Consider the following 9,404-nt stretch of genomic DNA (forward strand, 5'->3'; position numbering starts at 1 on the left):
CCTGTCCCGCCCCGCGAGGCGACGCCCTTGATCCCGCTCCCCAGCTCCTGTCCGAGATCCACTGTGGGGAACCCCCGCGCCGCCCGCTGTCCCCGCCTGCGTCCCCCGGCCCTCCGTGGGGTCCTCGTGCCTGTCGGTGATCCGAGCGATCTACAGCTACTTTTGTCCCCGAGAAAGCTCTGTAGTAGTGTTCAGCAAGCTGGGAACGCACAAGCTGAGAAAACGGGTCCATATCCGCCAGGGACGCCCCCGGCAATGTCCTGGGGACCCTGGTCAGAGCAGGGACTCGCCTGCTCTGGAGCTCTGCAGGTGATTACTGCCTCTGCCCCAGAGCTTCCCCCGGTGGATGCCGCGAGGACCTGAGACCTTGGGGCTGGCTCTGAAGGTGGCCGGCAGTGCAGCTGCCCCACGCGGGGAGCGCGCAGGGGGAGAGCGACAGTGGCCGCGTGGCCTGGGCTCTTCCCTACCAGTCTCCGCTCGGGTTCCTTTGTGGGTCATCAGAGCAGGACACCCTAAAAGGAAGGCAGGACAAGAGTGAGGTTCCTTAAGTATTTGGAAGGCCGCAGTTTGGGAAGAAAATTGTGCATCTAGCTTAGACTCGCTTTTACTTTTTTTTTTTTTTTTTGTACCAGGGATTGAACTCGGTCCTTCCGTTTGCGAGGCAGGCCACCGAACCGCTGAGCTAGATCCCGGCCCTTGAATCGCCTTTCCTCGTGTCAGAAGAAAACAGCCCTTCAGAGAAGGGGGTGGGGGCAAAAAAGTTAGCGAATCTGATTGAGACTCGGCCCCAGTGGCTTCAGGCTGGGGTGGGCGGGCAGCCTCGGAGCCTGGGCAGGGTGCTGAGGACCCGCAGCTGGCAGGCCCAGTTCAACAGACCCTCCCACCACCCCGCCCACCCAGCTGGGAGGCTTTGTGGGGTCAGTTAATTCTGAAAGGCCTTCAAGGACAGGAACAGTCAAAGCTCTTCAGTCTCTCAAAGTGCTCTCTATTTGTCCCAGGTTTATACACCAAGAATTTGGAGGAGTATTTTTAGTTCCCCCCAGCTGAACAGTTTACACTTGCGTCCTGACACCCTCATCTGTCCTAGGAGAACAAAATGCAGCTTGCGACTTCCAATCTTTGCCCCGGAATGGACTGTGACTTCCAGAGAGCTGGCCTTCTGGCCACCCGGGTCCAGCCAGAACTCTCAGAAGGGCTGAGAAGCTTGCAGACACCTGGTGTCCAGCAGGTTGCTCAGCCGGAAAGGCGGGAAGGGGAGGAGCAGGTGCAGGGCGCTGCTGCCTGTCCTCCGTGGTGGCCCTCTAGGTACCCTCATGTATCCATCTTTGCCTGTACTTGAATCTGTGCTCTGGGCTTTGGGTGTTGCCTGTGTCCCTCATTCCTGCAAGGCCATGTCTCCTTGAAAAATCCTTGCTTCCCTGCAGTTTTCCAGCTTTCAAGGCTCTGCACGTTATAAGAAAAAAAGAAAAGGAAAAAGACAACATCATGCACAGTGGTGGCAAACCTATGGCACTTGTGTCATTTGTTTTAAGACAGAAGATGTTAATGGGTTATTTTTTCTAAACTAAAACCTCAGTGTTCAGGTTTAATTGCAATTGTTTAATTGTTGACAGTTAGTTGGGCTGCAGTTTGGCCCTCGGTCTCTGAAAGGTTCGCCATCCCTGCCGTGTGTGCTACAGAAGGAAGCAGCTGAATGAAGGTTCTCCACGTACACAGTGGGAGAACGTGGCCCTCTGGAAGGTCAGCAAGACAGGGGTAGCTTTTTCCCCACAGTACTGAACCAGGCTATTGAACCAGGGCTGTCAGACTGCACTATGTCCCTGGCCCTTTATTATTTTTTTATTTTGAGACAGTGTCTCACTAAGTCTCCGAGTTGCCCAGAGTATGATCTTCCCGCCTCAGCCTCCCACGGTCCTGGGATTTCAGGTGGGCCCCACCACGCATGGATCAAGAGGTGGCTTTTTTACGCGACTGCAGATTTGGAGGAAGCAATGGTTGGTATTCTTTTCTCTTGCACTGGTCTGGAGTTTCTCTTTGGGTTTTGACCTTGACAGTGGAAACCCCGTCTGCCAGAAGTGGGTCCTTTAACATTCATGGTTCAAGCACCCAGGCTATGGGCCACTGGCGTGTAATAAAACTCAGTGTGAGTCCAAAAGCACAGAATGCAGAGCTTAGTGACAGTGTTGGCACAGGTGGGTGGCTGTGCCCGGGGCCCAGGCCGCTCTGTCCTCTATAAAGCCACATTACCAGGAGTGCCGGGCACTCTCATGGCTTGGCCCTTCCTCCTGGGCACCCGAGGCCCTGCTGTGCCCTCCTGGCTCGTGCTTTGGGGTTTGAAGGCTTCCACCTAATGAGACAATGAGGTGGCCCCTGGGCCCTGTCACAGGCCCCGTTGTGCTTGTGGAGCCACACGAATGAGCACACACTGAGTTAGGGGCTGCAGCCCTGGCCTGGGGTGGCAGCTGGCGGACACCACGGGATGGCCCAGCCCCCCACAGGCGGCCCAGTTGTTCACGGTTCAGTCGGGAGCTTAGGTGGAACCACTGACCTTGGCAGCGTCCCTCCCACAACTCTGTTTCTGGGAAAGCGTTTGCCCCCTGACTGCTGCCTCTGCCCTGAGTGGGTGGTCAGAGGGCTGCCTGTCTGGGGCAGCACCCAGGTCCCCAGGCCAGTGGCGGTGAAAGCTGACCACCAGGGCTGGCCAAGCAAGCCAGGCCTTGGGTTCCAACGGGAGCAGAAGCAGGGGAGCTGGGTGAGGAGGACTCCTGGGGCCTGGGGATGTTGGAGGACAGCAGGAGGGACCTGTGGGCACCTAGTGGGCGGAGCAGACCTGCGATGACAGGCTGTGGGCACCCAGCGGAGCTCGCCTATTCACTGACCAGCTGCCTTTCTGCTTGCAGAATCAGGGAGGAATCTGTAAGTGCCGGCTTCCCACCTTTTACTAGGGTACTGAGTAACCGGGGAGTGTTTTCAGTCTGTTTTCTGTTGCCATAACAAATACCGACACCAGGTAATTTATAAAGACTCGAGGTTCCTCTGCTCCAGTTCTGGCGGCTGGAACTCCCTGGAGAGCTTCTTGCTATGTCCCAACCTTGTCAGAGGACATCAGGTGTGCTGGCCTGGGTCTTCCTCTTCTCACGAAGACAACAGTGCCACCACAGGGACGTCAGCCTCCTGGATTCATCTTACCCCAGTCACCTCACAGAAGCTCCTCCTCCAAGCACCACTGCGTATGGATTTGGAGATTCAGCTGCCACACCGGGACTTGGGGGATTCAGCCCTCAAGTTGCAACGGGGAGCACAGCTCCACCTCCTTCCAGCCTGGGTGTGCTGGACCCCCATGGACATGGGGAGGTGGCCCTGCAGCCCAGGGTGGGCTGTGGTCTTGATTCTGGTGTGGCTATGCTCTTACTGTCAGCTCATGATCTGCCAGCATTGAGTACAGTAGGCCTTTCTTTCCTCCCTCCCCCTCCTTCCGTTCTTCCCATTTTGGTTACGTGCTAATCATTCATTTAAAAACTTTGTGAGTTTCTGCCCTTGGTGGGCACAGTGTGGTGAACACAGGTGAGCATGCACAGTGCGGCGAGGCTCTGTACGGGAAGGGACAGGTGCCAAGGGCGGTGGGGTGGCATTACCCAGGCGCGAGCACCCGAGGAGTCTGGCACCACAGGGCCTCCAGAGGTGCCTTCTGTGGCTCTGAGAGCCCAGTGGGGTGGACAGGATGGGTCTTTCCCTCCAGGGCATCAGCGGTGGCTCAGCAGACAGCCGATGAGTAAGCTGCTTCCCGGGCAGCGATTTGCGGAGGAAATAAATCAGGGCAGTGGAATGGGAGGCTTGGCAGGGAGAGTGGCCCTGGATGGGCTCAGCCTCCAAGCAGAGGTGTGGACTCGAGGACAGGGCGAGGGCACTGGCACGGGTGGCCTCTTCCCTCGCTGGGCTCCATCAGGAACTCTGAGCCAGGAGGAGGGGTGGGAGGGAGGAGCTTGGAACAAGTTCCCAGACTGGGAAGGCCAACTCGGTGGAAATTCTGGACACAGCATCCGCAGACTCCACTGACGACCTGTAGCCTGATGTTTGTGTGACTTTTCTCTGGCGGTGCTTGGAGGGCAAGTGTGGCTTGCCCAGGGTTGGGCTCTGCTGCAGGGGTCAATGAGGACAGAAAAGCAAAAGAGCTGGGGGACTTGACCCGGACTGGGTGGGCAAGCGGGAGAGTGGGGGCCGTGGTCCTTGTGGTGCAGGAGGTGAAACATTTCACCTGTGGAATCTCACAGCCCGGGGTGGCCAAGCTGGGACCAGGGGACCATGGGGAGGACCCCACACACACACTCTGGGGGCAGGTTCCAGATGGGTCCCAGGCAATTCCAGACAACTCGGGTGCACAAAGATGAGCAGCCCCTCTGCAGATGGTCTTTTCTTATAAAACACTTTTCTTATAAAACCCTCCAAGAGCCAGGCGTGGTGGCGCACGCCTGTAATCCCAGCACTTGGGAGGCTGAGGCAGGAGGATCGCTGTGAGTTTGAGACCAGCCTGGGCTACATGGTGAGTTCCAGGTCAGTCTCAACTACATAGTGAGACCCTGTCTCAAAAAACAAAACAAAACAAAAAAACCCTCCAAGACTCCTTTGGAGCCTGAAGCCAAGGACAGTGCCAAACTCTCTAGATGCTGTGTTTCTCTCCATATATACATGCTTATGATGAAGCTCACTTTATGTGTTAGTCGTGGTAAGAGATTGACATCAATAACTAATACTAAAATGGAATAATTATGGCAATCCATTTTAATTAGTTATAGGAATGTGGTCTCTCTCTCTCTCTCTCTCTGTGATTATATTGAGCCTACCCCTTTCATAACAATAATGTGAGATGATACCGCATCTAGTAGATGAAACAAAGTGAGACGAGTGTATTTTTCACTTTCCCTTTGCTGGGACCAAATACCTGACATTTATACTTGGAGGTTGAATGTGGCTCGTGGTTTCAGGGGATGCAGTCCATGGTCAGCTGCTGCAGGGCAAGAGCATCACGGCAGAAGGGCATGGCTGAGCTAAGCCCCTCGCCTCCTGGGGAAGGGGAGGGAGTAGGAAGGAAGGGGCCAGGAGCCAGACAGATCTCCAAGGTTGCACATTCACAGCACACCCAGATGCATCAGGTATGTGCTTTCCTAAGCCCCAGGTGTCTCTCAAGCCAATCGCATTGACAGCCTTGCTTAGCTGTCACAGTGAGTGACACAGGCATGATGATGCTGTATCCATGTGCTTCACGGGGGCCCCTTGAATGAAAGCTCTGTGGCTCTGTGACAGCCACCCTGATGGCTGTGACAGCTGCTAAGTGACTAGTAGGTGGGCACCGTGTGGCTGCACAGGTCACAGGGATGGTTGGTATCTGGGTGGGCATCAGGGCTTATGGTCTCACCCAGCTGCTGAGCCATCACGCACCTCTTCATGCTGCAAATTTTCTCTGCGGGTTGCAGGCCAGGGTAGATCTCAGGTAACAGAGACCATGGGAAGCAAAACTGGCGGGAAGCGGGTACTGAAGTGGAGGCTGTTCTGCAGAGAACTCAGAAGACACAGGAGTAAGTGAAGGTGAAAACAGAACCCACTGATGACACAGCTGAAAGCTGCAGGTTTCCATCCGGTCTTTTTCTCCACACAGTCACACGCCCCTCAGTGCGGGCTTGGTCCCCGTCATTCCCAGCAGGCTTGCAGGAGGCTCTCACACGTGCTCAGAGATCACCTAGAGCATCAGTCATGATTTCTAGCTGTGGATATGGTTGGTCAGGTCCCGTGGCAGCACGGGGCAGCCCCTTTGTCTCTCCACCCTAGGTTTCGGGGTCCCTTTGGCAGGGGACATAGCAGCACAGGATATGGCCTGGGATGTTCAGCCCCTCCGGGCCTGTGCAGCAGGGCTGGGCCTCGGCCATGGAGAAGGAGCACAGGCAGGCCCGTCCTCGGGTTGCCAAGGCAACGCAAGCCCCCCTTGGGAGGAAGTGGGGGTCAGCATGCGGTCGGTCTCTTCACGGTCTGCGCAGCGCTTTCATTCTCCTGCCCTGGTTTCCATGGTGCTGGGACTGCCGCTGGTATTTGTTTAAAAAGAAAACACATCCACCTATGTCACCGGGAGGTGAGGACGTCATTGGCATCCGCAGTGAAAGTTCCACACCACACTCTCCTCAGGATGCCTCACAGGCCCGCCAAGATGGCCAGTTAGCCGTGCAAAGTTGAGCACAGGGGGCGTCAGGACATGTCAGGCTGCTGTCACCACTGCGGTCCCCACTAAACAGAGGGGAAATATGCTTTTCTTGTCAAATATCCCTTGCTGGATTAATCCTTAGATCAAGTTGAGAGTCTGAACCTGGGCTGACCCTTCAGACCTGCTGGACCAAGTCAGTGGCCTAACCAATCCTTCCCCAGCCCAGAAACCTCCAGGTCCCCTGAGGCCTGGAAGGAAGTCTCCAGAACCTCCTCACCACTACACCACAGACCCCAAATCAGCAGGGAAGATCCGTGCCTGTCGGAGCATGACTGGGACCCAGGATCTGAGCCCCCACATAGCTGGTGTGCCTCTGCTCCCGCAGGACGTTGTGTGGCCGGAGCGACAGGCCACCTGCGTCCCCCCATCCCCCACAGAGCTAAGGTGTCACAGAGCGGCACGACGTGGGGGGATGTGGGGTGATCTGTCACAGGGAATCCAGAGGAAGTTCCAGCCCTTACAAAGGAGGCAGCTCAGGAGTCCTGGCACCCTCCGCCCCTCATCATTGTGCCCCCTGATGTCTCTGTGCACTCTGAATGTTTGGGCCCCTTCCATCCAGGCCTGGCAGTGTTGGCCTCCTAGGGCCACCTCAGGAAGGCAGGGATCAGGACGGGACCTCAGGAAGCTATGGGTCCCCTGCAGATCCAGCTCCCCTCTGAGGCCCCTGAGATAGAGACCCCACTCCAGTATCTCTGTCATCAGACACTTGCCCTGCGTCGTCCTTCGAGTGGCCTTTCTACAAGGACAGCGGTCATGGAAGCAGAGTCCTCCCTCACCCAGTCGGGCTCGGTGTAATCCAACGGATTGCATCCTACTTCCAAATAAGGCCATGTGCTGAGGGGCTGGTGGGTGGTCGGCTGTCTCGGCCTGCTCACCTTAGCCCAGGCCCAGGCTCCCCGAGACCCAGGAGCTAAGAATCTGGCTATCTCGGCCCCCTGCCTGCCAAGCTGCTGCATTCCCACCCAGGCCGCCCCTGCAGCCGTGTGACTCCTCCTCCCAGCCCCCCAGCCCCCAGGCCTATGGCCACTGCGGCGTTTCTGGGCCAGGTGTTCTCCCCCTTGTATCCCCAAAGCCAGCCAAGAAAGGAAGACAGAGGAGCCGGGGGACTGGGGTCCAGGAAGAAGGTCCTCATAGCAGTGGGCTGTGTGGGGTACAGGAGGGGTGACAGCTCTCAGGAGGCCAAGCAGGATGACAGGCTGACCTCGCTTCCCCTGCTTGCCTCCCTGTCTTCCTCTGCACCCTGACCCGTGAAACCGGGCTGAACTGGAAAGCTGGCCCCACACTGGGGAACGCAGGGTGGCAACCGGCACCCCTGGGCCCCCGATTTCCTTTCTCCTGGCTCAGGAGGGGCAGCTGAGGCAGAGCTCTGTGAATGGACTGAGGAGAGGCCGGCCTCGTGCTGGGGAGCGAGGGAGCCCCGCCAGCTTCTCCCCACCTCACTTAGAAATCCAGGTGTGCAGCACGCAGAGCAGCAGCAGGCAGGTCGCCCAGCAGCCTCTGCATGCCCGGAGGTGCGAAAGGGCCTGAGGGAAACCAAAACGTTCCTGATGGCAGAACGGGATTCAGCCTTCCAAAGGAAGGACGTGTGACACTCGCTACCACACGGACAGACCGTGAGGACATTTGTGAAGTAAGCCAGCTATGACAGGCTCCACACCACCCAAGTCCACCCCAGGGACCCCCTAGCATCCGCTGATTCACAGCCAGAGGCTGCAGAGGGGATGGAAAGTCTGTGGAATGGGGACAGGCTTCCAGTCTGGCAGAATGAAAAAGTTCCAGAGATGGATGGTGGTGATGCTGTGAATTTGCCAACGCCACTGAACTGTGTACTTAAAAATGGTTAAAGTCGACCGAGTACGATGGCACATACCTATAATTTTGTTTTTCAGGAGGCTGAGGCAGGAGGGACTCATGTTCAAAGCCAGCCTAGGCCACTTCATGAGACTTCTCAACAAACAAACAAACAATAAACAAAGAAGAAAAGAAAAACAGTAAAAGTGATAAGATTTATAGTATGTGTGCTTTACCATAACAACAGCAACAACAAATTAAACCAGCTCCAAGAGTTTAGCAAGAACCAAAGTGGCAAAGGACCTTCCAGTAACCCTGTGCTTAGGCACCAGAACTGACCCAGGCGGCCTGAGCACAGGAGGGCACTTCGGCGCTCTCACCTGGCCACTCCCCCTTCTGCCGCACCCCACGGCACCCCACGTGGAGGCTGGGACACCAAGGACAGCAGCAGGGAGGGCGGGGCATGGGAGGCAGGGCTGGCGGAGGCCTGGGTCCCCCAAATCTCCCACTGAGCCACTCCTGGGACATCGAGCGCCTTCTGTGTGAACTGAAGTGTGTGTGCGTAGATGCCGGAGTGCTGCAGGCTGTGTCAGGACCCTGCTTCGTGCTCTGGGCCCTCTGGGGACTGTGCCCCTGATGAATGGGGAGTACTGTTGGGGTTGCTGTGCCTTGGGTACAGGCCGAAGTGGGGATGGCCTGAAGGGCTGGGGTTCTTCCCCGGAGGGTCGGGTCGGTGGATAGCTGGGCAAGACTAGGAAGGGCAGGTGGTCTGGTGCCAATTCCATGTGGCTAACATTGCTCCCTCAATGGCCCTTGGCAAATCTGCATATCGTCCACAGGGAAGAGGAACCTGATTGGCCACCACTAGGTCAGGTGACTGTACCTTGACTGTTCAAGAGCCTAATTGGCCACCACTAGGTCATGTGACTGTACCTTGACTGATGGCAACTATGAAGGGCCCTTTTGGGCTGGGGATCCAAAATGTGGTGGCCTCTCCCAGGATTCGCACGGTGGGAAGCTGGGCTTCTCAGGTCACTGCAGCAGGGGAGTGTGGATGGTCTGGAGGGCACTGTGGGGCCAGTGCTGTAAATGGAGCCAGAGACCTGGGCAAAAATCAGATTTTCTAGGTGCATCCGTTTTCCCACAAATGACCTAACTCGATCCCTCTTTACCGCACAGTAGTACTCCGTCGCGTGTAAACATCACATTCTCTTTACCCATTCATCTGTGGATGGACAACAGGCCACACCTTGAAACCATGTTAAAGCGAAACAAATCAGATGTACAAGCTTAAATATCACATGGTTTCTCTCACACAAGAAACCCAAAGTATAAATAAAGAGCAAAATAAACATTAGATGAT

Source organism: Fukomys damarensis, unplaced genomic scaffold, assembly GCF_012274545.1.
Source record: "Fukomys damarensis isolate Sample0158 unplaced genomic scaffold, DMR_v1.0_HiC HiC_scaffold_24, whole genome shotgun sequence".
In the NCBI taxonomy this organism is placed as follows: domain Eukaryota; kingdom Metazoa; phylum Chordata; class Mammalia; order Rodentia; family Bathyergidae; genus Fukomys; species Fukomys damarensis.